The sequence below is a fragment of the Balaenoptera acutorostrata genome, chromosome 2, assembly GCF_949987535.1.
Source record: "Balaenoptera acutorostrata chromosome 2, mBalAcu1.1, whole genome shotgun sequence".
Lineage (NCBI taxonomy): Eukaryota > Metazoa > Chordata > Mammalia > Artiodactyla > Balaenopteridae > Balaenoptera > Balaenoptera acutorostrata.
Window position 1 is genome coordinate 109,536,926 of NC_080065.1, and position 27,815 is coordinate 109,564,740.

A 27,815-nucleotide genomic window follows, 5' to 3' on the forward strand; every position below is an offset into this window, starting at 1 on the left:
GTAAATTATTGCTACATTTTATCTTATAATTTGTAGGGAAATCAGATCTGTTTTTTCCATCATAGACTCTGAATTCATTGTGGGTTTTCCATTGCCAGTTTTGCAGAAAAAATCTGAGATAGCATTGAAAACATTTTTCGAAGTAATGAACAAAGTCTTACCTAGTACAGGAAGTACTTTATCAAGCAAACGCATTTTTTTTAGTGCTAGGAACTTTTTCACTGATGTTATTGTGTGTGCCTGGAGGGAGGATGGTTTTCATGGTGAAAATGTAGATTAATCTTGTCAGCCATTCATTAGTAGTCCAAAATAGTATATGTTTTAGGGAAGCTTTAATCAACACCTTACTTACCCTTTGAGAGACTATCTTCACAATGAATGCTGCTTCTTTTGCATATAAATATTGTTGGATAAAAAGCATTTTGCTTTCACTGTAGAATTTTTTTCACTTATGTCCCATGTAAAGGTTTACATAATTCAAAAGTTTAGAACTGAAACGTGCAAAGGTTTTTATTCTTCTCAACCATGCAGATTTGTTATTAATCAAAAAGTGTGCATTGGGAATTTCAGGATAACCTTCTGAGTTTTGCTTCTCAAGGAAAGGCAGCACAAAGCTCTTCTCTTTTAAAACTTCTCATGTCAACTTCTACAGCTACCCTCTAGAGCAAACAGGATAGCAGCTCTGCCCACCTCCAGTGAATGGCAGAGTCCTGGGATGTCGGGTTAGTTTCAGCCACACTGTAGCTTTCTGCCCAGGTTGCAATGCCCAGAACAGCATCAACCCCGTATGGTCCACGAGGTCAAAAAAAGTGACAGTGTTGAAAATGCCAGTGAGTGAGAAAAGGAAGTGGAGATAATAAAACTGAAAGTAGTGAGAGAATGACCCATGTTGTATGTGTGTATGAGATGAATCATTCAATAGTAGGAACCATTCTGAAGGACTGAGGGGAGAGTCAGGCGGCATTTCCCATAAGTGGAAAGGCAGTTGTGACTGACGAACGGGAAGACTTTTAGGTGTCATCACCAACCTCGGGAGAAGGCAGGGAGTCTGAGAAAAAGGCTAATCGTCGATGTGATGGTGCTGCTGGTGGATGACCCGTTGGGATGCCATCCAAATGAGGGATTGAACTTCTAGTGCAAATAATTAGCTGCTAACGCTGTGGTGCTCAGCTCTTGCTGCAGCTTGGAGTCACCTGGAGATCTTTATAAACTAGAGATGCCTGGGTCCTACCCTCAGAGCGTCTAATCTAATGATTCTGGAGTATGGGTTGAACATTGGAACTTTTTAAAAGTCCCTGGGTGATTCTGATGAGCAGTAAAAGTTAAGAACTGCACTAAAAATATCCCTAGGATGCTTGTGGAGTTCATTAAGGGAGGTTACTTGCCCCAGCACATCTTAATAGGGTAAGTCAGTGGTTCTTAAGAGCTCCTTCAGGCTCCATCCCCAGAGATTCTCAGGTGATTGGAGCCCAGGCTTTGGTAGGTTGAGTTCTTCAGGTGATTTTAATTTGTAGCTAAGCCTGCAAACTAAGGAGGTGGCTTACCCTGTTTTGAAAAAGATGCCCTGTAGAGTGTATATTTAGCATGAAGGAGATATGTCAGCTTTGTTTTAAAGCTTTAAAGGACTGATTTACATTCTGATTCAGCCAAAGTGCACCTAAGACTGAGCCCTTAAAACACTCTTAAGTCTTTGGATCCATAAACAAATGAACTTAGAAAAAGCTTTCCTGATGTGAGCTAGTTTGAGGAACTTCTACGGAGTGTCACTGGTAAGCTTTGGAGCCAGACAGACTTGGTACCACATTCTGGCTTGTAACTTCCCAGCGAGGCAACTTGTGCAAGTCATCACCCTCCCTCTGTTCCCTAAAGTGCTGACCTAGGTTTTCTCTTAAGGATCTCAAATTAAGTATCAGCCTCATAGCAAGAACGCTCTGACCGGGGCAGCTGTTGTTATTTCTAATCCTTCTAATTAAATTTTTGCCAGTAGAGGTTAATATTTCATCGTATATTTTACCTTTCTTTCATCTAGTGTTAAATTTTTTTCACCTTTGAGTAGTTTCATATTTAATTCACTGCTTTAAATGAATTATTGTTTTTTTATGTTCTTAGATTTTTATTTATTTATTTTATTGAAGTATAGTTGATTTACAATGTTGTGTTAGTTTCAGGTGTTACAGCACAGTGATTCAGATATATATATATATATTCTTTTTCAGATTCTTTTCCCTTATAGATGATTACAAAATATTGAGTATATCTATTTTATATATAGTAGTGTGTATATTTTAATCCCAAACTCCTAATTTATCCCCTCCCCTTTCCCCCCTGGTAACCATGTTTGTTTTCTATGTCTGTGGATCTATTTCTGTTTTGTAAATAAGTTCATTTGTATCTTTTTAAATGAATTATTTTTAAAAAGCATTTTAGCTGATTCACTTTGTTATAAAGCAGAAACTAACACACCATTGTAAAGCAGTTATACTCCAATAAAGATGTAAAAAATTATACTGCAAAAAAAAACTGTAAAAAAAAAAAGCATTATCAAAAGACCCTTGCAATGCTTTCAGATTAGAGAATGACATCTAAAGTGTGCTTATCACTTCATATGTAAAAACAAATGAAGAATGTTGATTATGTGGTCAAACAGCCGATTGTTAACAACTGCTATTTATTTATTGATCACTGAGTGCTTAGATGAAATTCCAGCCACTCTTCTTCACTGTAGACTCCTAATAGTGTTCGCAGGTAAAACTTTGAATTGTTTTCCTCCTTTCTCCTGATATAAGAAGGTCTTTTTAGAAGAAGCCAGACAACCAAACCGAAATCTGTAAGTGTTAGCATATGGCTCTGGCCTGGCAGTGGGGCTGGGCCAGTCCCCACCCAGACCCATTCTTGTGTGCTTTTATCTGAGCAGAAGTAGAACTTTTGACTTCTGACTCATCAGTGTTCAGGTTTAGCCAGGTTCAGTGACGCCAGTTTGAACGAATGTCACTGTAACCTGGAGTTTTGTGTTAGAAGCTCTTTCTGCAGTCAGGGTTTGTTCCTTCAGTGAGTCGCAGTTTTAGAAAAGTTCTGTGGAGTTCATCTTTCTGTGACCTAGAGGATCCTAAATGCCTGGCTGCGGAGGCTGACAGTCTGCTTTATTGGAAGTTTAGCTCAGAGTTCACGTGATTAGGGTGAGTAAGTTCGTGTACTGGGGGCTGTGTAGGGCCCCAAGCGGGGCTGGCAGGGAGAGCCCGGCACAAGTACCAGGCACAGGCCGGAGCCATGAGAGGTGGCGGTGGGTGAGGGCTGGGTGAAGACATGGTGGTGTGGAGTGTGAGGCACAATTTCATCAGCCCCAATATTTACTTACATTCATTTATTCAGCCAGTGGTTCTTTTTTTTTTTCCTTGTGTTTGGCCACGTGGCTTGGGAGATCTTAGTTCCCAGGCCAGCGATTGAACCCAGGCCATCAGCAGTGAAAGCACAGAGTCCTAACCACTGGACAGTCAGGGAATTAGCCAACCAATGGTTCTTTTTTTCTTTTTTTTTTTTTTAATACATTTATTTATTTATTTATTTTTGGCTGCGTTGGGTCTTCATTGCTGCACGCGGGCTTTCTCTAGTTGCAGCGAGCGGGGGCTACTCTTCGTTGCGGTGCACGGGCTTCTCATTGCAGTGGCTTCTCTTGTTGCGGAGCATGGGCTCTAGGCGCGTGGGCTTCAGTAATTGTGGCTTGTGGGCCCTAGAGCGCAGGCTCAGTAGTTGTGGCGCACGGGCTTAGTTGCTCTGCGGCATGTGGGTCTTCCCGGATCAGGGCTCGAACCCGTGTCCCCTGCACTGGCAGGCGGATTCTTGACCACTGTGCCACCAGGGAAGTCCCCAGCCAATGGTTCTTGAAGGCCTACAGTACACCAGGTGCTGTACTGGGCCCTAAGGTTGCCATCACTTTCAGCAGTTTCTTTCCAAGACCCTCAAGAAATCCCAGAACTCTCTTTCAGAAAGATTCTTCCTGTTTGTGAACACTGTGTACACTTGAGCTATAGTTAAATCAACTAATCCTGTATTGCTCCATGGAGAACTGAATGTATAAATACAGTTACGTTAACAAGCTTCAATATGAGCAAACTGTTAACTTCAGTTTTCTTATCTTTAAAACAGGTGAACGATAATACCTAACCATAAAGTCATTGCCAATATTAAATGGCATGAGGCATGTGAACTACCTGGCAAGGGTCTGCCTCAGATTACGTTTAGTGCAAAAAGAATTACCGGTGTAATTAGGCCTCTCTCTGCCTTCACAACCTTGGCTCAGTCCTTCTCTGAAGGCCAGGTACCAGAACACAGTCTAGAAGCCTGTGTGAAAGACAGCTGGGAGTGGGGTCTCCCAACAGGTTTCCTTGTTTTCTAACACATGGGGGAACCAGGGAGCATTAAATGGGTGCAGTGGTCCAAGTAGAGGGGAAAATTGATGTGCATCCTTGGGTGCTGACAAGTGTCAGCGTGTTGTACTTGTTCTGATACTGGCCCATGCAGCATTAGAGCCAGCCTTTGTGAATCAGGCAGTTGCTTATGTTTATTTTGTAACCTTGACCTCCTTGAGAGAACTTTCTATGAGAAGGGAAGTAGCAACACTGTTGAAGAGTGGACCTTGGATGACACCCGGCCACTTCCTAACCATGTGTTTAGCAGTCCCCAGTTGTTTAAATGCTTTGAGCCTTGGTTCCCATAAATAGGCATACTAGGAATGCTTTATATCCATTTGGGATTGTTTTAATCAAGTGAAATAATAGGTGTAAAGCCCTTAACATGTGGTTGGTTCTGTAGTAGTTAGTGTTGGCATTTGTTTCTAAGAATTTAAACCTTTATGTTGGATTTCTATAGAGAGTTCCCTAAGTTAGGCTTGTGTGGGATTCCTGATTTGAGTACATTGGATACTGTAAACCCCTCTCCTGTTCCTTCACTTTACCACCAAAGCAAAACAAAAACAACAAAAATAATGCCTTTCAAGTAAACATTTCATAGAAATTCCAGTATGGCAAAGGGATTTGGGGTTCATGAAGTTGAATTAGAGTTTGACCTGTGTTTATTTTATTCATGAACTATTTAGGATTTTCTCATGTCCAGTAGACACACTCTGTCAAAACCAATTAATGATAAAGTTTTACCAAATGCAAAATACAGTGCCATGAAAAAAGTTTACTTAGAACTCCAGAGAGCTTGAATATTATGACTTCATTTATTTTTTTTTATACACATCAGTGTATACATGTCAATTCCAATCTCCCAATTCATCCCACCACCACCCCCATCCCCCCGCCGCTTTCCCCCCTTGGTGTCCATACGTTTGTTCTCTACATCTGTGTATGACTTCATTTTTATGGGGAAAAAGTAGATGAGTCTTATGGATATCCCATGCAAGTATGCACTTCTAAAGAAGTCTTCTTTTAATATTTTGCCATCATTTGCTTGAGGCATATGCAGTCTAGCGGTCTAGCGGGAGTGCAGCAGGTCAGAAAGTGTCTGGGCTTGAAGGTAAGCCAGACCTGGGTTCTCACCTGGATAGGTGTCCTAATGACTCAGTCTCTTCACTTGTAAGGCTGGGGGAATGCTGGCACTGAGAGTTGTGAAGAAAAATGTAACTGGGATAACAAATGAAAAGCACGTACTATGGTGTTGGACATACACTAAAAAATAGTTGCTGTTACTATCCTGGATCTAAAAAACAGGAGGAGAATGATAGATTTATTTATTGCGGCAGCACGTGAGAAGCACGCGTTTTACCTTTCCTCGTGTCTTCTCTACCTCTGGCCTGGGCATCCCTGCCCTCCTGCTCAGTGCCACCTGCCCAGGGGTCCGAAGTCTCTTGGAGTCCACACTGCATAGGAGGAAGCTGTTTAGCCTGCCAGGTAGATTGCATGTCGTAAGCCTTCTGTCCGGAGATTGTAATGAAGCCTGCTGTGATTCTGGTGCGGTGAGAGGTGCGGTGTGCAGAGTTATACTTGATGGGATCAAAGTGCCAGCAGCTCCAGTGACCGGGATTCCCCCTGAACCAGTTGGATCCGAAGGGCTCTGGTCTTGTTGCTGCCCAAGTGGTCCTGGTGGAGGGGCATCATGCTAGTACCTTTTGGGATGTTCCTGGGATTTGGAGGTCAGAGTTGGAAGCCATGCACCCAGTTCATTGGGGGTTGATTTAGGAACCCAAAAAGAGTTTTCCAGTATCGTTATTAAACCCTGGAGAGAAACTTGAAACAGAAACTCATGGGAGAGTGAGTTTTGGTAATTGAAGGAAGTGTTTTGTAAGCTTGAATGTCCAGTAATGTGCAGAGTTAAAATACAGGAAACATTTTCATATTGAAAATGGGTACAGAACCAAAAGTTCCAGGAACTGGCTTATTAAATAATAATGGTGAAAAATGATTTAAAATCTTGTGTGTGTGTTTTAACGTTAGATATGCAAAAGCTAGACTAAGTACTTCTTTTGTTTGATTTATCCAGTTTTTGCTTCCTTTGGCTGCCCTGGGTCTATGCAGGAGCGCCTCCTGGCATGATAGAGAACTGTTGAGTTATGATCTTTCCTCCTGAATTTCTTGTGCATGATTTTATATTTAAACCTTTATAAGCAGTTCCATTGATGTTCTTCAGGTGCTATACAGATTGTTCTTAAATGAATGTGGGTAGGCCCTGGATTCTTAAGTTGACTACAGTACTGTCATTTTCAAAGTATATGTTTATTTTCCAGTTTTTTAGATTTGGAGAGTTTTTAAAAAACAACACTTGCTTTATGTTAGTAATGTATTCATTTTCATTGGCCATTTATCATAGTGTCAGTTTATAAAAATAAAGATATATTAGTCTTTGAAAGCCCCTTAACATATTTTGAACTGATCAACTGCTTAGTTAATATATTTGTAACATTGTAAGAGAGTTAATTTTCAGGGATAGTTCCATGAAGGATAGATGGAGATTATTAAAGATCACTGCCATTTAACCTCTTGGGCTCTTAGTCTTAGCATACAAAGGAAGGAGAGCATTTATCTGTTATAAAGTAGCATAATTAATCTGTATAACTTAGTAAATCTAGTCTTCGAATCCCTGCTTGTTGCCAGCTACGGGCAATTGACAACGATAATGCACGATTCCAGCCCTCAAGGAGTTTGCAGTTTAGTTCTACACAGATGACACAGCACCCACGAAGCAATAATGAATGCTTTATGGTAATACGTAGAAAAATAGCAAGTTGTATTGAATGGAGATTTTGAGAATGACGTCAGTGAGGAGTAAAGTACCAGGAAGACTTCCTACAAGAAATGGCTTAAGCTGTGTTCTGAAGCGTAGGTAGGATCTAGATAAGCAGATGGAAAGGATAAGGCTTCTGTGAAGGAACCCCTACCCCCCAAAAGGTAAAAACATGTAAATGAACATTATATGACGGGGGATGGGAAGAGAGCGGTGTCCAGTGTGCAGGAGGTAGTGGAAGGTGGAGGGTGCAGTATTCTGGGTACATGGGGCAGAGCCAGGTGGCAGAGGTCCCTGGGGAGGACTGCCTTTTCTCTGTTTCTCCTGGACGGTGGCAGCCACCATTGTTGAAGTGTCAGAGTTCATTCCACTTTTGACGGGGATTGGGGAGAGGAGGGCACGTTCTAGAAGGTGGGATGTCTGAGTTGCTTTGGGGGGTGGTGGTGGAGAGGAGAGAATGCCTGTCACCAGCATCAGGTAAGGATGGGATTGGAAACTTTGAAATCTGATAACTTTGTGCAGAAGTAAACAGGGCTGCAGAGCATATTTCTGAACAGCCAAGTGACATGAAAATGAGGACATCATGTTGATTAAACTTACCTTGATGTACAGAATGTTTCCAAAGGGGGTTGATTGGAGTCCTCTATGAGACTATTGCCGTGGACCAGGCTAGGGTAGGGGGATGGAGAAGTGACAGGATGAAGGGACAGTGCCATAGGGTGGACATGAGGGATTCCAGAACAGTGGGCTTCAGAAACTGTCTAGAATTGGTAGCTAAAAAAGGTAAATAAAAAATTGGCATTGACATATATATACTACCAAATGTAAAATAGATAACTAGTGGGAAGCAGCCGCATAGCACAGGGAGTTCAGCTCGGTGCTTTGTGACCTCCTAGAGGGGTGGGATAGGGAGGGTGGGAGGGAGACGCAAGAGGGAGGGGATATGGGGATATATGTATATGTATAGCTGATTCACTTTGTTATACAGCAGCAACTAACACAACAATGTAAAGCAATGATACTCCAATAAAGATGTTAAAATAAATAAATTAATTAATTAAAAAAAATTTAGTCCTCCACCTCTGATCGCTTCACTTGGCACTTTCTGCCCTACATGCCTGAACTGCTCCCCCCATCGCTCAGTTGCTGGAGGCCCTGGGCTTCTCATGCCTCCGAATCTCACGTTCTTCTGCCTGCAGGAAACCTATCCTGCTCTCCCACCCCCAGTTGGTTAGCTTGTGTTTTCCGTTTCTGAACCAATTCCAGTTTCACTTCCTACTAGTAGCCAATGACAAGATTTTCACCTTTGCCCAAGAGTTTGCTTCTTATTCCTTTGACTGTGTCTTCATGTTCACTGCTCAGATGATGCTTGAGACTCAGTGTGATTCTGGACAGGAGAGGCAAGGGGAGGGGGCTGTTACCTGAAAACTGGGTTTGCCTCTTGGTGGGTGTTGAGCCAGAAGATACTTCCAAACCAAGGATCGGGAGAAGGAAGGATGAATATTTGCAGCAAGTAAGGAGAACACCGGGGATCTTTCCCAAAGCAGTGTCTCCCCTAACAGCAAAACTGGGGAAGTTTTAAGCTAAGGGTTCATGCACATTCATGAAGGGGCTGCAGTAGAGACTTCAGCATAGAATTGGGGCAAAGGTCGACAGAGTCCAACAGACGGGTCGACAGAACTCGATACATAGGTTTTGTCCCTGTCTTCCAAGTGCCTGGTTGGTCATCAGCCCAGTTGAAGCACGTGGGTAGGCGAGGCCCACTGTGTGGTTAGGGGCCCAGCAGCTGTTCTAGAGAGAACAGAGAGGTCAGGAGGAACAGGTGAGGAACCTTTGAGGAGCAGTTTCAGTGGGGGGGGGGGGCGGGGATGGAAGTCAGATTGCAGTGAATTAGGGAAGTTGGAGAGAGTGAGGAAAATGGAGTGTGGACACTTTCAGGTGCTTTGACAGTGAACGGAGGGAAAGAAAGCACAGCAGCAAGAAGGAAGGCAGGGTCAGGTAAAGGCTCTTTCTAAATCAGAACACTGACAGTGAGTATTTCAAGGTCAAGGGGAGGGGACAGGGGTGTGAGAGCCTGAGGATTCTGAAGGGAGAAGGAGTGTACGTGGAAAAGAGGCTTCCTGCGAGACTGACTGCTGGACTGACTGCTGTTCTCGGAGTTGCTTTTCTTGTCAGGTAACCAACTTGTGCCAATGACTCAGCCATACAAAGTTTGGGATTAAGGGGTGAGTTTAGAGCACATCATCTAATGGAAATATAAAGCGAGCCACATATTTCTAGTAGCCATATTTAAAAAAGTAAAAAGAAACAGGTGAAATGAATTGTAATAATATATTTTATTTAGCCCAATAAATCCAACATATTATTTAACTTGTCATCCATATAAAATGATGAATATTTTATATTTTTTGTAGTAGCTTTTTAAATTGGGTGTTTTTTTTACATGTAGAGGACACCTCCCTTCGGACTAGCTGCATTTCAAATGCCCAATAGCGGTTTGTGGTGAGTGCTGCCATATTAGACAAGCCAGATTTGGAGAGTAGGAGGGGTCCAGTTTACAGCAAGACACGTACTGAGGCAGGAATCAAGGTATCCACTTTGGGGAGCTGAAATTTTATGTTTTAGATCCTTTAGCTACTGATGAGAATTTAATCTCACTATTCTTTGTCTCTATTGTCAACCTGAATACTCTCCAGGCTCTTGGTTTCTGCTTAGATGAGATATGTTGGGCTTGTGTTCCACCTGGCCTTAGGTAGATGGAGTTGTGGAACTAGGAAGCCGTATTCAAGGCAGCTCAAGTCACTTTTCGGGCTCAGTTCCCAGTTGCTACCACTTAGTAGCTGTGACTCACTGAGCAAGTTACTTTACTTTTCCATGCCTCAGTTTCCTGATCTCTAAAATGGGGATAGTAATGACAGTTTTTTTTTTTTTTTTAAAGGATTTTCTTATTTATTTATTTATTTATTTATTTTTGGCTGTGTTGGGTCTTCGGTTCGTGCGAGGGCTTTCTCCAGTTGCGGCAAGCGGGGGCCACTCTTCATCGCGGTGCGGGGACCGCTCTTCATCGCGGTGCACGGGCCTTTCTCTATCGCGGCCCCTCCCGTCGCGGGGCACAGGCTCCAGACGCGCAGGCTCAGCAATTGTGGCTCACGGGCCCAGCTGCTCCGTGGCATGTGGGATCCTCCCAGACCAGGGCTCGAACCCGTGTCCCCTGCATTAGCAGGCAGATTCTCAACCACTGCGCCACCAGGGAAGCCCCGACAGTTTTTATTATATGAAATTCTATATGCATATCATAGCGTTGTTGCAAAAATTAAGTGTGGAGGGTTGACCTATACTCAAGGCTTAACAGATTTTAAAAGGGGATGTTTAGATTACTTTATTTGAGTCAATGTTAATCATCATTATAGATTTTTTAAAAAACTTTTCTGGAGACTAGAACTTTATGAAATGCTACTTGACACTGGAGTTTAAACAAAAAATCTTGTGTTTTTCTTTGGAAAAGTATGAAAGCATAAAGCTTCACATTTACTTAATTAAAATACATGGAGCAATAATCAATCTATTATCCTTAGGAGCCACCTGAAGTTGGGTGATATGCTCTTTAAAATCTTCCACAAGTTGCTTTCTTCAATAGCAAACTTGAATTTGGAGTCTCTGGTGTTTCTGAGCAGTGCACTGACATGAGGCAGCTTGGTTCTAATGCATTCCAAGTTGGGAAAACTTTTTCATTATGAATATCTGAATGAGAGCTGTTAGGATGGAGCTGGAGATGAGAGGGAGGGGAACAAGGGAAGTAGAAACCTTGTAAGAGCCACTGCCCATGTGCCCTTTATCTGTCAGTCAATATCCCATTTTTCAAATGAGTTTTTGCAATAACCAGATAGCGAGAGCACATCCTTAAGTGAGGATTGCAGGAACCTGCCTGCCTGCTTTGTCCAGCTCACCCTTTCTAACTGAGCTCAAAGTTGACTTTTGCCTATAAAAGTGGAAAATGGGCCTGATAAAAATGTTTAGTCTGCAGGGCCTTGTTTTATTTATCATATCAGAAAAGAACAATGTTTTGTTGTGTTGTGGTCAAAATAGAAGCCGACCTTGCTTGTTCACAAAAGCTCAAATCCTGGAGATAAGGGGGGCAAAATAATAGAGTACAATGGAAAGAGTAGAGTGTAATTATTTGTAGCTTGTCAAGTGAAGCCCTTTCAAGCCCCAAGTGATTCAAATCTGGGAACTCTGCACAATTCTGTAAACTAACCACAACCAGCATCAGAGAAATCTCCCCTGGCCTGCAGACAGCACTGAAATTGCATCAGTTTGTCATGCACTGAGCATGCCAGCCTCACACAATATCATTTGGTTGCAAATGGGCCTGCCCCCAAAGCCCTGAAATACATTCTGTGGTATCTGACTCTTGGCCTGCGATTTGTCATGTCCCCGCTGCTATCAGTGTACAGTAATTTTAATAGATTCTGATGGCTTCCTGGTAGAAACGCGGGATGCATCTGGTTTGGGCATAGGACACTGAAGAGATTCTTCTGGCTGTAAACAACAGGATTGCATGCAGAAAAAATTGGAGGTGCATTTTATTTCATTAAAAATTGGTTTTAGGTTACAAGCTTGTGTTTTCTGAATTATTAAAAAAAAATTCCCTGCACAGTTTAATAGCTGTAAAACATATTGCTTGCTTTTAATCTTTAAAGTAGTTAACTCTTTAGAAATGTATTGCTGGCAGCAGTGTCCAATTTTAGCAGTCCCAGCTGTAAGTGTGGAATGAGTGTAGTAAATGTAACAGTTTATTTAGCCCCTTGCTACTCAGTATGTGGTCCATGCAGCAGCAGCATTGATGGGAGTTTGTTAGAAATGCAGACTCTCAGGGCCCACCCCCGACCTGCGGGAGTCACTCTGCATTCTCACAAGATTCCCCAGGAGATGCCCCTGCACAGGAAAGTTTGAGAAGCTGAGAAACTCAGGCTTAGAGCACAGGCTTCCGAGTCAGAGAGGGAGAGCTGTATTCAGATTCCATCTTCTGACTTAGTGTGTTTGACTTTGGGTGATTTGTGCTAGGCTTCAGATTTCTCATCTTCAGAGTGGGGCTTATATAACTACATCATATGGTTATTTTGAGGATGACATTAAGTTATGAATACGTAGAAATATAAGTATCTCTACCTTATACCTCTATATGGTGCCTGACATGGAGGGAACATACAATAAAGGAAAGATGGATAGTGGTGCCTCTGTGGACTTTGCCTTAAGAGCGTGAGAAATCTGTCTAATTGTGGAATAACTCACCTGCAAATAATTTCCACAGTAGAGGGATGATGAATGTTGTCGACGAACTGTGGCTGAACTTAAGTCTCCCTCCTCACCTCACATAATCCCCTGTCTGTTCGCCTTTGTCCCAGAGTGTCATCCTGTCATGATTTAGAGTATATGGCAGAGCCATGGACAGTGCTAGTTACCTGGAAAGGTGTATACAATGCACCTGCCGATTCCCGGAGGCTGGGCTCAGTCCCATCTCAGCATCTGCCGGGTCCTGGTTCGAGAGCCCGCCCCTCGACGCCCGGCCTCCTGGCCCTGACCCTGGCCCAGTGTGGAAGCGTCTCCTGCCCTCATCTGTAGGCCCTATGTTCTGGTCCCACTGTGGGTGCTCAGGGCTCTCTGTGTTCCCAAACCCTCCTGATTGTCACAGGCGGGGGCGGGGGGCGGCACTCTTTCCTAGTATGGACCTGTGGGGAAAAAATACAAAGACAAAAAGTAACAGCCCGATATAAAACAACTTTTTTTTTTTCTTGGAAAACACTATTTTCTCCTCCCTTCATCTCTTTCTCTTTTTTCCCCCTCCCAATCTCTCAATCTCTGTCTGTAAATGTAAAATTTTCAGCTCACTGGCTTTTAAAATTATGAATAATAACATAAAACTTTAGTTGAATCACTCAAAAGTATAATTTATTTCCATATCTGGACCAGTTAAGGCAATGGGGATGGGAAGGATACGGGAGAAATGGGAATGGGTGAGGAATTGGGGCCGGCTGGGCACAAAGACAGAGGGGTGGAGTGTAGGAATGGATGGGGCAGAGCAAAGGACAGGGGAGCAGAGAAGGAGAGATGGAGTTCAGAGCAAGGAGTGTAGAGGCAAGAGGGGGCATCAGCTGGGCTGCCAGTGTTTGTTCAGTGTCAGTTAACTGGCTTGTCTGTGTTTCAGAAGGTAGGTGGTAACTGCCCCTCGACACAATTTCCTCGTCTTGAAACTGCCTGTAAAATCTTGCATGTTATGTGTATGTATGTTTCCAGGGAGGTCTGCAGATTTTCACATCTGTGACCTCAAGAAATCACTTATTCCAAATCACAATTCCAGACTACCTTCTTGCCAAAGATGAAACCTCTCTTTAAGTTGTATTTCTGTATATATGATTTCCTTTTTTGTTAAGCAGTCTTATTCATGTAATAGCATATTTCTGTATTTGTTCATATATAGTTCGTATCTAGCTAAATCTCTTGATGTGTCTTGAAATGAACAAATGGCATATCTTCCTGAATATTGTATTTTTTTCTTTTCAAGTTTTAAACTAATGTGATGAATTGGTTGCTTTAGAGATGGTTCACTTTTGTCGTAACTCTCTGAACTTCTATTAATGTTTGTGCATTACGTTAAAGAGTTAGTGCATCCAGTAGGCTTTCAGAACTGTCAGAAATGTATTACCCAAGATTGTCACATCACTGATTCTTATGTTAGAACTTTGCTTGGATAGACTCATAAATATTTTTGTGGTAATCTCATTGGTTGTATAGAGGAAGCAGACTTAGTGTCAGAGTGTTAATGACACTATTTGATTTATTCAGTTGAATATGTGTGTCCATTTTAACTTATGAAATTAGAATTTGGAAGTCTCAGATGTGACACACATTTTCTAACTTTTCCTTGGGTTCCTATAGGAATAAGTTGGTCTGATATGAATTATGGATCGTCTCTCTACTTATTATTGTTATATTGAATGACCCTCAGTTGTTTCTTTATCTGACAAAACATATGTCAGACAATCCATTTCTCTCAGTAAAGTCTGCACTCAATAATTATAGCCCCAACTGCACTTGACTCATCTTAAATTTTAATAATGCAGGATAAGCAAGAGAGACTGTGAAGTATGTCAGGTGAGGATTAAGAGAAAGGTTCTGACAGAAGAGTCGGCAGGTGAGATTGAACACAGACCCCTGAGCAGAGATGCTCTCCACTCTTGGTACCCCCACAGCCCTACCCCCTGCTCCTTGATACCTGTTATTCAATATCAGACCAGCTTATTAAACAGAGAGAGGGCAGGTCGTAGAGGTAATGGGGCCAGAGGGAATATATTTTAAACTTTATTTTGAAATAATTTCAAATGTACAAAGAAGTTGCAAGAATAGTACAAAGAATTCTCATTTCTTTCTAACCAGATTCATCAATTTTTAAAGCTTTACCACTTTTGCTTTATCATTCTCTTCCCTACATCGCTCTTTTTGTATATGTAATCTTTTTCTGAACCATTTGAGAGTAGGTTGTGTATATTATACCTCTTTACTGCTCATTATTTCAATCTGTGTGTCCTAAAATAGGAATATTCTCTTCACCTAACCACAGTGAAATTGTCAAATCAGGAAATTTGACATTGACCCAGGATTATTTTGTAGTCTGTATCACAAATTTGTCATTTGTCTCAATAATATCCTTTACAGCATTTTTTTTTCTCCTGATACAGTATCCAGATAAGCATTACGTTTAGTTGTCATGTCTTTTTAGTCCCCTTTAATCTGGAACTCTCTCTCAGTCTTTCTTTGTCTTCCATGACATTGTCATTTTTATAAAAGACAGGTCAAAATAGACTGTCCTTCAATTTAGCTTTGTCTGATGGCTCCTGATGGGTAGACTCAGGTCATGGATTTGGAGCTGGAAATCTCCATTAATGTTACTATGTCCTTGTTAGGGTATCCTATCCAGAGGCACATGGTATTTGTTTGCCCCTAATTGGTGATGCTAGTTTTGAACACTTGGTTAGGTTTTGTTGGTTTTTACTGTTGTATATTTACTATTTTTCCTTTTGTAATTAATAAGTAACATTTGGAGAGGCATTTTACAATTATATAAATGTTCTCTTCCTTATCAAATGGTTCCTCCCTGATTCAGCATCCATTGATGATTCCTGCCTGAATAAGTTTTTACTGTGTTGTTGGCAAAATGGAAATTTTCTAACGCCATCATTCCTTCTCTTATAAGGAAGAGGTTTCCCTTTAGAGCGGCTTTTAAAAGTGTGGACTTACAGCCCTGTCTGGACCATTAAGTCCCCAATGTTATCCTTTCTTTGACTATAATTGATTATTTTTAAGGAAATGAGCCCTAGATATGCAGTAAGTTTAATCATAATCTTTTCTTATACCTATTCAAAAACAATTATTAGTTAAAACTTTCATCCCTACAATAACTTCGTGCAAGAATTTAAAATAAAATTTAAATAATGCAGGAGGGTGTGAAATAAAAACTAAAAGCCTCTTTTCTTCCCTTTCTCTGATCTCTCCTGGGTGATAGTTTGGTATATCCCCTTCAGACAGAAGTGAAATCATAACATACTTATTATTTTGCAAATTGCTTTTCCAAATTGAGGATTTATGTATCAAATCTTTTTGACCTTATAAAACTTTACCCAACATTTTTTACCTGAGGATATTTTTTTTTCTGGTTGGAATTGTTCAGGAGTGTTAACTTTAAACTACTTATTTTATTTATTTGAATATTAACATATTCTATTTTTAAAAATACTGATTGGTAGGTAACTTTAAGAACTCTCTAAAGCAAAGTGTTAAATAAAAAAAAGCAAGTTACCGGGCTTCCCTGGTGGCGCAGTGGTTGAGAATCTGCCTGCTAATGCAGGGGACACGGGCTCGAGCCCTGGTCTGGGAAGATCCCACATGCCACGGAGCAGCTGGGCCCGTGAGCCACAACTACTGAGCCTGCGCGTCTGGAGCCTGTGCCCCGCAACGGGAGGGGCCGCGATAGTGAAAGGCCCGCGCACCGCGATGAAGAGCGGTCCCCGCACCGCGATGAAGAGTGGCCCCCACTTGCCGTAACCAGAGAAAGCCCTCGCACGAACCGAAGACCCAACACAGCCAAAAATAAATAAATAAAGTAGCTATGTAGTAGAATTTATCTATGGTACTTAATCTACCTCAGGTACTTAAGACCTTGCTTCAGGATTAAGTTTACTTATAAAAAAAAAAAAAAAAAAGCAAGTTACCAAAGCGTTAAATAAAAAAAGCAAGTTAAATTAAAAAAGCAAGTTACCAAAAAGCTATGTACAGTGTGAGACTGTGGGCAAAAATACCAAATCAACTTTATTTCTGCAGGTACATATACACCAACTTGATAATCATAGTTACCTCTAGGGAAGATACTGTTTTAGAGGAGGGAAAATGTGGGAATTTTAACTTTGTTTTGTTTGCATTTTTACAGTGACAGTATATCCATATTAAAAAAAAAATACAATCTACTTTTTAAAAGTGTAAATTTTGCATTACCTCAAATTTTCATTTGTCTCCTCCCACACTTATTGGTATTTCAGCAATAATGCATCCTCCCAAAAAAGGCCTCTCATTATTCTGGAGAAATATTACTAGATCTTCAAGTCTTTTTAAAAATTAAATTGGCTTTGGTCTGATTTATTTACATATAGACTGATTTTTTTTTCAAACTCTTGTTATTATATTCAGCTATATTATTCTTTGAATATATTTTTGGGGCTGGCCAGGAAAATTAATGTTTCTGTGAAGAAATGTGTTGTCAGTAGTAGATATTGACTTATAAGCAAACACATAAGAACAAAGTATGTGTGTAAGTTGGAGACCATCTGGTGACCAAAACGATGCTTCTGTCAGTGAAATAGGAATTGTAAGTTTAAGAATATGAGTGTTGTGAGGTCAAAGGCATACGTCTTTATAACATAGTTAGCACCTACAAACAATGGGGTAGTCCTTGTAGCAAACCTATTTCTTTTAATTTTTTCCCCCAATGTTTAATTTTGAAAAAATATTGATAGCACAGTACAAAGAGTACTTATATTCACTCAGATTCACCAGTTGTTAACGTTTTGCCAGCTTTGCTTTGTTCTCTCTCTCTGTCTCGCACACACTCACACAGAAACACACACACACTTATATTTATTTTTTTATTTTGGGTGAATCCTTTGAAAATAAGTTGCACACTTACTTTCACCCCTAAATTACAACATTTCACTCCTTTGACCCAGTGGTTAATTGGAATAATGATCTTTGGCCTGGTTAAGCTATTAAATTGATAGTTGCAAAATGATGATTTTTCTAATTCCATCATTTCTTCCACATTTATTAACTGGCATTCTTCTGTGAAGAGGAGCTTCTCCCCTTCCTAGTTCTCCCCTCATATCTCTATAGACTCATGGATATTTTTTTTAAGTAGAAGTTTTTTCTAATGTTGTCATTATTCTTTTTAATGCCCAAATTGTCCCAAATTTGTCCCATGGGATCTCATTCATTTTGACTGTTGTGTCCTTTTGACATGACCTCATTTGTCTTTGATCACTGTTTCTTGCTTTCTGTCCAACAAGATATGAAGGTTCACTGTGGACTTTCCCAATTTGAAACTTTTCCCATGGATACCTGCTTCTTTTTAGTGGGGAATAGCATCTAGAAACTAAGATATGGATGCTAAGTGTCCTATGGTTTATCATTGCTACCAGACCCTCTCAGTTGCTAGAACTATGAAATATATTACATATATACTTATTATATAGGTATATATATGTGTATATATCTGAATATATACTATATATCATACTCATATGAGTATATACACATTTTAAATTATGACTACATTTCATGTATCTCTTTCTTCTTCCTACATAAAAAATCCAGCATTTCAAGCCCCAAATTATTCTAACATGAAGCCTACCAAATAAAATTTAAGACCTTTATGCAATCCTTTTTGTATTAAAATATGTCCCATTATGTTTGTGTAGTTAGAATACTATGTTCAGAATTTACCTGCATTATTTACTCTATATTGTTATGTAAAAAAATTTAATGTACAGTTAGGTTATTTTCTCTGTTTATATTCAATTTGTGGGCTTTTCTATCTTTTTTGTTTAAATTTATTAATATATAGAACAATTTATTTGGTTCGAAACTATATAAAAAGGTATTTTTGGAAAAGTCTCGCTACCCTTGCCTTCTATGCACATGTCTATAGGTAACCAGTGTTATTCGGTTCTGGTTTATACTTCTTGTGTTTCTTTTTTGTACACACACTCTTAACCTAATATATCTCCATCTCTTATTATATCTTCATTCCTTATTTTCCCTTTCATAACAATTAACATACTATATGTAATCTTTCTTCCTTGATGTTTTTTTTCAGTCAGTATATCCTAGAAAACGCTCCGTATGAGTTCATAAGAATCCTCCTCATTTGTAATGGCTACAGGGTACTTCATTGTGTGGCTAGTCTCCTAAGGATGGGCATTTGGGTTTTCATTATTTTGCTCTTACAAATAATACTTTTGCAGCAATTTTTTAATGAACAACTGCTATGGACACAGCATTGTCTTAGTTCTGCTTTGTGATACAGTGAAAAATAAGGTTTGTTTTCTGCCCTTGAAGTGTTATAGTCCAGTGGAGGGATGTTTTTAGAAGTGGGCTAGGAAGAGAAATGGCCCGGTATCTAGTAGTTTAATATAATCTAGATATTCTCAGTAATTTTTAGTTATCTGACTGCACATTCTCATAGAAACAACATGAGACAAATATATGGAAGCACATATTATTCTGTTGTCTAGCTTCCAAGTAAAAATAAAAGGAAACCTTTTAAGGTTAGGTAAATAACTCTTCAGTAAATCAACATTAAGTAATTTTATTGAGCTACAAGTGCTAGGTTTCATGAAATCGTTTTAGTTTAGCTGCACTTTCTAAAAGTAAAATATAGTTAGGGAAATTTTTCTCTTATTGGTATTATTTAGCCAAAATGGGAAGTCTCTTATTTATTTTATCTTTTTTTAAAAACTTATATCTAACTTTCATTCCTGCATAGTAAAAATACATATGGTTGCACAAACCATTCATGGTTTGGGGGGACTTGTTGCCTTAGTTTTCGGAGAATTTGTTTGACTTTAAAATAGTTTTTTTAGGGGCGCTTCCCTGGTGGCACAGTGGTTGAGAATCTGCCTGCTAATGCAGGGGACACGGGTTCGAGCCCTGGTCTGGGAGGATCCCACATGCCACGGAGCGACTGAGCCCGTGAGCCACAACTACTGAGCCTGCGCGTCTGGAGCCTGTGCTCCGCAGCGGGAGAGGCCGCGACAGTGAGAGGCCCACGCACCGCGATGAAGAGTGGCCCCTGCTCTCCGCAACTGGAGAGAGCCCTTGAGCAGAAACGAAGACCCAACACAGCCAAAAATAAATAAATTTATTAAAAAATATATATATATACTGTTTTTAGAATCACGTATTTAATCCAAATTCATGGATCCAAATTCCTTTTTAGTCTCATGCAGTAATTGCATGGTATTACAGAATATTTAATGTACATGTAGACATGTACTCTGAATATGTTGGCATTGCTACATTCGTTGTAAATTACATGCAGTGAGTTATCCATATGTGATGATTACCATTTTGGTTGTTGGTTTGTGGTTATACCTGGACTATACATCTTGGCTCAGGGAACCTAGGAGTTTAGCACATGGACATGGTTACAGTTTTCTAGTCGACTATGAGCAGTATTTGGCCTCTCTCTTTCTGAGTTCTCCTTCCTTATTGTGTAGATTTGTCCTACCCTTGTAACTGCCCATTGCCTCTTTCCACCTTGACATTCATTCTGCCATGGTCAAACCCTAAAACCTATAGGAATTAATTTTTAGAGAGAGTTTCAAATAAATATTCCCTATATTTAAAGGACAGTTTTGTAAGTTTTGTTAATTCGTTTCAGAGATAGTTTCCATTTTATTTTAATTAGGCCAACACCCCCGCTTCCCAAACCTACGAAAAGCTTAGAGATACACAGTTTTTAACAGTTGTAGAAGAAATGGAGATCTTTTGTTTTTAAAATACTTTAAAAGAAAGTAATATGTATCTGTAATAGAAAAGTTATAAGACAGAAAAGGAAATAAACCTAGGGGATGGGTCTAGCCATTAACTTGTTCATGATAAAGTTATTCCATTTGTACTAATTTTAGGTAAAACACATCTAATTTTAACATGATATCATCTCTAACTAATGTAATACATGATAGGCTGGTTTAAAGGTCACATAATTTACTGGTGGAGAAGAGAGTTCATTGTTGTTTGGATTTAGGCGTCAGCCCCCCTGAGATAATTCACACCCTCTTGCATCCCACATCTTGGGCCAAGTGTGTAGGCATCCTGGTGTCCCGGTGCCTTGACACAGAGCCTGGGCTGTGTTCTTTGTGTTAAAGACCCTCAGCTGGGGGATCAGCTGTCACCCCTGTCAGGGGAGACCTCTGCATAGTGTGTTCCATGAGTGCCAGCAGTTACGCCCTTTCCAGGTCAGTGCTCTGCTTCACCAGTTGTCCCTGCCACCTTCCCCATGTCTTTTCCAGCTAGCCAAAGAAAACCTCCTCTTCTCCTCATTTGAGCCAAGATAGGGCTGTTTTCAAAATAAATTCCACTTGGAAACAAAGGCAAAGACCAAATATACAAGCAAAAAAATGCAGCAGGATAGAAATGGATGAAGTTATGAAGCAGAGTTTTTTGAAATCTTAGGATAACGAGGTAGCAGATCTTTGGCACATGCGTTGTAATTTTCCTCCTTCTTTTCCATGGCAGACATTGCTAATCGATCCCAGTGCTCTCTTCTGTTGACTCAGCCTTGGAAACCTTAGCACTACAGCGTAGCCATCCTCAGTGATCTGATTTGGTATGTGAGATGCATATCCTTTTCTTAAGATGCATTCTGTCAACAAGTTGACTTCATAGTCAGAATTTACCAGGCACATATTCGTGGCATTCTGTCTGGTTCTGCCTGACTGATGCTATTTCAGTTGCAGCTGGCAAGGGCTCGTCTGCTCTCATACTTTGGTGGCCTCCATGGCAGCCAGCCACCATTCCTATCATCTCGGAAACCTCCTGTCCTGTACCAACCCTTCCGTTTCTATTTTAAAGTTAGACCACCTGTAGTTTACCATATTTCTCATGGATGCTCTATTCACTTGCCCATATTTTTCCCACCTGCTTCGTCTAGAGTTTATTTCTCTCCCTATGGCCAGATTCAACATTAGCACATATACAATCGGAAAAAAAAAAGTCTTATAAGTCTTGCCTTGTTTCTGTGATAGACCACAGCTTATTTATAATAGGACACAGTTTATTTATAATAGCCCACAGCTTGTTTATAAAGCAGCTAAATCTCCCAACTACTATTTTCTTGGTTTATATAGTTTTAAAAAATTATCATGTTATGTGACTGCCCTCAACCAAACATATTGACTTTATGAGGTCTGAGGTTTAACTCCAGCCACCAAAAATAAATGCTTATGGCTTTTGGAAAATGTGAACTGAACGCTTAAGTCTCCAGAACCCCGTTGTGTGTCATTCTCACAGCACTCAGTAATTTAAAATTGAAAGCCAGAAATGGGGGCTTTCCTCTAGCTTATTTCTAACGTTAGATCAATACAGAGTTTTAGAATAGCCTACTTAACTGAAGTGTCATTTAACATGAGGGGCATAAACATATGTATTTCAGAGGTCTCTGCTTATGTGTCAATTTCAGATCTTGTCTTCTTTGCCTCATCAGTAATGCCAGTAGGTGTCACTGTGTGCATTAAATGGAAATCAAAGCTGTCATTAAGCGAATTTCCAAAATTAAGTGTCATTACAGTTTTTTTCAAAAAGAGAGCGCCTAAGGGTAAGCAAGAATATTGTTACCCTTTCCTATTTTTATTAAAAATGAATTACCTTCTTAGGCTATTTTAGAAAACGTGATCCCATTGTTTCTTTTCCCATCCTATCTTACTACTTTCTATGAGCTCTTAGGTACATGTACAAATATTTGTTTGGGGTGCATTCACAAGAGGCAGAAGACAGTATATAACTTAGCATATTAAATGGAGAAGGTGGGTCATTTTGCACTCTCCTGATGTATGTCACTCTCCTGATACAGAACTTCACTGCTGTTTGTTGGAAGGGGTAGGATTTTGTCACTCCAAATATTTAGTTGTAACAACATAAGAGTATTTTTAAAAAATCTCCTAACAAGAGGCAGTGAATAAATATGTGTGGGTACAAGTACATACATGTTTGCACCTGAAGATTTTTTTAAACAAGTATTTTTAGATACTCTCCATATTTATTAGGCTGCTTTTCAGATTTCTAAATTTTTCTGTAACAGGAAAATCTGTTCACTGATCATGTTTCTTATAATATTAGTAGGGCTTAATTCTTTAAATATCTGAAACTTTCTGTGGGTTCACTCTTCTGCTGAGCCCTTCAAAAAAAGTGAAAGTATTTGACTTTTTGTCTTCTGTTTCTTTGGGGGGAAAATAAAATGTTCACCTATTCATTTACAAGCCTTTGATGTTAAGATCAGCAGTATCATAGAATCTTCTCTTCAGTTTAGTAATTACAAATCGAGACTATACAACTGTTCTGGAAAGCTCTGTGTGTGTGTGTATTGTGATCTGTTGGGTGAAGTACTTATGTGATTTTTTTCTGTTTAGCAGTGAGTTGATGTTACCTTCATATAGAGTGACTTAGAGAAGATTCACAGTGAGTGTGCCTGTGTGAAACTTTAGGGCATAGATGTGCTCCTACAGAGTCAGTGTTAAATTGCCTTCAACCTTATTTTCCCTGATACACATCGTAAAAATGGAGGTGTATTCTATCTGATGGCAAGGGGAAAATTGGTTGCAAGACATAATACACATGCAATTAAAACGCAGTGGGGCTTACTCAGAATCCCTTTCCATTTATAACTTTCTTTTTTTTTTTTTAATTTTATTTATTTATTTATGGCTGTGTTGGGTCTTCGTTTCTATGCGTGGGCCCCCTCCAGTTGTGGCAAGTGGGGGCCACTCTTCATCGCGGTGCGCGGGCCTCTCACCATCGCGGCCTCTCTTGCTGCGGAGCACAGGCTCCAGACGCGCAGGCTCAGTAGTTGTGGCTCACGGGCCCAGTTGCTCCGCGGCATGTGGGATCTTCCCAGACCAGGGCTCGAACCCGTGTCCCCTGCATTGGCAGGCAGACTCTCAACCACTGCGCCACCAGGGAAGCCCTATAACTTTCTAAATAATAATCAAAACCGAACTTCCTACAGGCAAGGTGGTGTAGTGCAGCTAGCCATGTGCCTGGGGTCAGAGGGTCAGGCTCTGGCCAGTCCATCAGCACTCCCGGTTGTGTATTTATGGGCAGAGTTCAGACCAGGGAAAGAAGGGGGCGGTGGTGGTGTGAAGGTTAACTGTGGGTTTAGCTGAATCAATAACATTTTATTTCTTAAAAGTAAAGTGAAATCAAAGTCAATATGGAAAAATGTAAACATCTGTCAAGTCTTGATGATCGTGGATGTGTCTGTTTATACTGTTTTCTGCCCAGAAACTTGGGGCTAATTGGTCAGGTTGGAGGCCTGGACATTAATAATTTCAAACCATCCTGCAGATCACTAATTTACAGCCAGGTTTGAGAACCATTGGTCTACAGGGGTTTTTGTTAACAAGCAGGTGGGCCAAATGTGGTGATGATCAGGGCAGTTTCCAAATCAGAGTCCAGGAGTTGGAGGCAAAGAACCTTGTAAGTGGTTCCCATCCTTTGGTGGATGTGTACGTGTTATTTGGTGGCTAGAGGCTTACTGTGTGTATGCATTATTGGTGGCGGCTGTTCTGGCCATTTTTGAGAACTCTTTCTTGATGTGAAAACTTTGCTCTTTGCCATTCCTGGTGGCATAACTTTCACCACCTCCTGCCAACCTCCACCATGAGATCTCTGCTTCATCTGAAAGAGCCCGGTCTTCTCTGCTCTTTCCCTGCTGTAGTCGTCAGCATCCACCTGGAAGGGGTCATGATGACTTTGGAGCTAGTGTGGTACGTCCCCTGCTGTTGGTAGGGTTCTGGCATCGGATGCTCTAAGGGGAGGGTTGGTGCTGGCTGTAGTGTCAGTAGCTTCAGTGGACTTACTTCTTCAACTATCGTGAAGTCAATGGAAATCTACTACTGCACCAGGAAAAAAGTCTTAGCATATAGTCTATTAGTTATGCTTCTGTTGAATAATATAAAATTCCTTCAACAGTTACTTGAGCTTCACTGTTTGCTGGGTGCTTCCTACAATGATGAAGGAATTCAGTGAGATCTTAATCTTCAGGACAGCATATGCACTTGTGAGGATAATTCTCATAGCAGAGGAAGGGGAAACTTTTTAAAGAATGATTAACTCACAGGTAGAAAAAAACCAAGGGCCTTAGTAGAAGCAGTTTTTAAAATGTGAAATATAAAACCTTTTAAAAATTAGGAGCATGGAAAACTCAATTCTATGCCTTAGAAAGTAATATGTTTAAATTTCGGTTCTGTAAGGCCATGTGGAAATGGGTATCGTGTGGTATCAGTGTAACTGGAAGAAGATAAAATCTTACCTGTCAAAGACCTGAGGGCCATAATTTTTTTCCTTTACTAATATAAGCATTTTTTTTTTGAGTGGGAAAAAGAATCTAGATATTTTAAAAAGACAAAACATTGCTAGTATTTATTATGAGGAACTATTCCATATGACCTAAGTGTTGGAAGTCTTGAAATATAGCTTGTTTTCTTTTCATTTAGCTAGTATTTATTATTTTCCTACTTTATGCCTTGTACTGTGGGTGACAGGAGAATGTAGAAGATATATAAAATATAAAAGTTTCTTTCCTTTTGGAATATAGCCTATTTGAAGAGATTACAGTTACAACAATGAACACCAATATATGGTTAAGGGCAAAGTACAAAGAGATAATAAGTGGTCTTAAAATTTGGGGAAGATTGGCCTGGTCCAGAGGGGCTGGTATGCAGTAGATATTTGGGCATTCCAGCCTCATTTACTGCCCACGTCCTGGGCCTTGTTGCTCCTCTGATGTCTTTGTTCCCTACTGACTCTAATGGAAGGTTTACCTGGCTTCCAACTTTTTTGCCTTTGTCTCCTGTCATTGCCCCGTGGACTCCACAAATTTATCTTTCAGGATCTTGACCCTCCATCCTCTCCCTTAGAGTGTCTCGCATACTTGTTCCTTTTCTGTCTGACCCTGGCCTCTGGAGGTAAACACAGTGCCCTCCTCCACTGTGGCCTATTTGGAATCACTCTGCCCTGTCTTACTTCTTACTGGGTGTCTACATCTCAATATCCTGTAGGTACCTAGGTTCAAGATGCCCCAAACTGATTTCATTATCTCCATTCTTTCTCTCTTCCAAAGACAAACAATATTTTTTTGCCCTCTGTATCTTTGAGTCTGGGTACCACCATCCACCCAGGTTTCCAACGTAAAGCATAAGGATAATCATTGTCTCTCCCTCGACTGGGCATTCAACGATTTACCAGAAGTGTCTATGGCCCCGGGTCCCTGCTCCCGGTCTCCTACACCTCCCCTGTGTTCTCAGTGGTGACAGTGCCACCTCACTCTTCTAGGGGAGCCTCTCCCTCACTGTGTCCCTCCACGCCTCTTTTGAGTTTGCCTTTCTGCTGCCTCTTGGCTCTCTACAGTCCAAAGCTCAGACTTATGGGTATGAAAAGGGGTAAGAAAAGCCCCTTCCTGATCTTGTCCCAATCTGCCTCTTAACCTCCTCTCAGCAGTACCCTCTCCCCTTACCTCCCCTCCCCCAAGACTCAGCCAAGCTTCACCTCCCACCAGTTTATGAATGTCGTGCAGATCTATCATATCAATTCTGGATCTCTGTCTTTGTCCTTGTTGTTCCCTAGTCCTAGGGCTGTGTCTGCCCTGTAGACAGAGAACCCAGTCAACACCCAGCTCAGACATTTGCTTCTCTGCAGATCATTGCCTAACTGCCCCAGGTAGAGTTGTTTGTACTCTCCTCTTGGCCTCTACTGTATCCTGTTTATGTCTCTTTTATACCAGTTTTTGCACTATGTTATAATCAGTGAGCAGGAGTGTCCCCCCACTGGTCTATGAACTCTGACCTGCAGATTATGTTTTATGCATCCACTTATGTCCCATGTGCTGGGCACCTACACGGTGTTCAGTTCATCTTTGTTGGATGAAAGAAGGGCCACATTGAGTGGATTTTTAAAACCTGAGAAGTTTTTGGCTATATATTTAATGTTGAGTCTTGTTTCCTAATTATCCTTAAATTTTGGTTTACTGTAGTATATCTGCCCCGTGCTCCTGTAATTTAAAGCACAAGTACTTTTTTTAAAATAAATTTATTTATATTTTTATTTATTTTTGGCTGCGTTGGGTCTTCGTTGCTGCGTGGGCTTTCTCTAGTTGCGGCGAGCAGGGGCTACTCTTCATCGCGGCGTGCGGGCTTCTCATTGCCGTGGCTTTTCTTGTTGTGGAGCACAGGCTTTAGGCGTGCAGGCTTCAGTAGTTGTGGCACGCGGGCTCAGCAGCTGTGGCTCGCGGGCTCTAGAGCGTAGTCTCAGTAGTTGTGGTGCACGGGCTTAGTTGCTCCACGGCATGTGGGATCTTCCCGGACCAGGGCTTGAACCCGTGTCCCCTGCATTGGCAGTCGGACTCTTAACCACTGTGCCACCAGGGAAGCCCTAAAGCACAAGTACTTTGTGAGTCTGTTTGAGAAGGGTATGTTTCTACATTTTCCTAATTTTGATAACCTGCTTTGTTCCATTTGTGCTGTGGTTTCACCTGGTGGACTACTGCTCTTGATTGAAATACTCCATTTACTGTACAGATGCATCTGGTTCTCTTCTTTTCCTAGTTATACAATATTTTCCAATAGCTACATTAAGAGATGTCCAAAAATAATGCATATTAAAATAAAAACCATAAATTTATGAGTATTGTGTCTGGTTGTGGCACAGTAGGGACAGGAGACCTCATTTTGGTTTTTGCAGCCCTTGTAAAGTCTTGAGTTATGTGGGTTTAGTTTAACATAGTTTTGAAACTAGAGCAAGAGAAGCTTGAGAATAATCGGTTCTTGAAGTCACCCAATGGAATGCTTAGTCTTTAAAAAAAATTATAATATCTATTTCTTAATTATTTTGAGGTCATTAAATGTCTAAATGCCTTTTTTACAAATCCAAAATTATATGCTCCTAGGTTTAAAAAAGTGTCTTATCGTTACAGCTTTGTCTGTATTTTATAAACTCTTAAATTATTAGTAATTTACATAGTCATCAGTAATTTGGCTTCATGTGTTTAATCCTGTTCAACATGCTGTTTAAAATGAACTTTGTGACCAAGGAAACACAGTTACGAATGCCTAATGTTTCTTGATAATAAATCTGAGATTAGGTTTTCTTTTGATTTTGAGTTAAACTCCATGGAGTTTAACTGGAAAAAAATGCCACTGTGTTAGGTCATGGGCCGTGTGGAAGAAGACAACCTTGGTCTCTGGGCATCTGCCCACCCCTGAGCTGTCTCAGCATCG

The 27,815-nt window shown here is 40.6% G+C and overlaps 1 protein-coding gene across 3 annotated transcripts in view; it reads left to right on the forward strand.

Annotated features, from left to right (window-relative positions):
- The window catches only part of SNX24 (sorting nexin 24), a 165,166-nt gene that overhangs the window by 19,334 nt on the left and 118,017 nt on the right, over positions 1-27,815 (forward strand). The window contains exon 1 of one of the 3 annotated variants that reach the window (XM_057541624.1): positions 3,122-3,176. The exons of the other annotated variants lie outside the window; for them this stretch is intronic. The gene's annotated coding sequence lies outside the window, so the exon portion shown is untranslated. Of the gene's footprint in view, positions 1-3,121; positions 3,177-27,815 lie in introns of those variants that run through there. 3 annotated transcript variants of the gene reach the window in all.